Genomic DNA, 1,437 nt, shown 5'->3' on the forward strand with positions numbered 1-1,437 from the left:
ATACTAAATTATGTATTAGTGCACCCGCCGTCCGTCGTAGGGCCGGCCGCCCGTGTACGTCGCGCCCCGTACTCCCGCGTCGTACGCGTGCGGTTCGGTAGTGCGATCGGGAAAGGAAAAAAAAAGTACGCCCCACCCCGACACCCCATCTCCGCGTACGAAACCCTAGCGGCATCAACGCCGCCGTGGTCCACCGCCCTCACGACGTCGGGCGGCGTCCGTAGTCACCCACGCGCCGTGAAACCGACACCCCATCCCCGCCTAGGAAACCCTAGCGGCATCAACGCCGCCGTGGTCCACCGCCGTCACGACGTCGACCCCGACGTGCCCGTCTAGTCGCGAGCACCGACGGCGTCCGTAGTCACCCACACGCCGTGTCGCCGGTGAAACGCACAGCGCTCCCGTGAACGTTCTGTCCTGGTACGCGCCCTCCACGACGTGGGTGGCAGCAACGCATCGGCGTCGACCCCAGGCGAGGACCCCTCGACGGCGCACAGTAGGTTAGGATGGCTCTTTTTGTTCTTTTTTTGATTTGTCCATTGCATTTTTGTGCATTTTTTTATGCAAAATGATTCCCTACTTAGGTAAATAAGATAGGAGAGTAGTGACCTCTTAATGACCTCATAATGATTTTGTATGTTCAAATTTGTATGCATACCACATAGTCATGTCACTGCTGACGAATTTACTGTATTCGCGATGATGTTTTGTGGAATGTTGGCATTGATCTCACACCTTATTTGTATGTGCATAGATGGAGCAAGTAACCGGATACGCCAGTGATGATTCCGGTAGCGATAATGGATCCTCGTCATTGAATGCGAACCAACCTCTCGGAGACAACTATATGAGTCAGGATGAATCGTACAGTGGTAATGTAAGTGCCTTCAATGTTGACCAAAACATATTGAATACAAACTAGTTATTTGACACTAACATGTCCTTTTAAATTTGTACAGCTACATGGCAATGCTGACGATGAGGAATATGATATAGATGAACAATTTTATGCCGATAGTGTGAGCCAGGTATGTTGAAAAAATTGTAGAGAAATGATTGACATTAAAATTGTATGACCACTTATGTTACTTTACATGTGCACAGATAAATGCTAATGGTGACAATGAGCGTAATAATATAGATGATGACAATGCCGAGAGCGAGGTCGATGCATCTCGTAGTGTGAGCGGTAGCCAAGTAAGTTCTTTACATTATTTATGGTTAGTAACAATACAAGAACAGATTGACATGCAAGGTTATATGTCATATTTTGCAGGGAGGTGTTGATGGTCCTAGCGGGAATGATGAGCACAGCGATGATGATCAGTTTGACCTTGACATGTGCTATGATGAATATCAGCAAGAGTCATTTGATAGGCATTGGGCAGTGATGGTAAAGACATTCAGGTCATTAGACGAGGTGTACACGTTCTACAA

The sequence above is a fragment of the Triticum dicoccoides genome, chromosome 3A, assembly GCF_002162155.2.
Source record: "Triticum dicoccoides isolate Atlit2015 ecotype Zavitan chromosome 3A, WEW_v2.0, whole genome shotgun sequence".
Taxonomy (NCBI): domain Eukaryota; kingdom Viridiplantae; phylum Streptophyta; class Magnoliopsida; order Poales; family Poaceae; genus Triticum; species Triticum dicoccoides.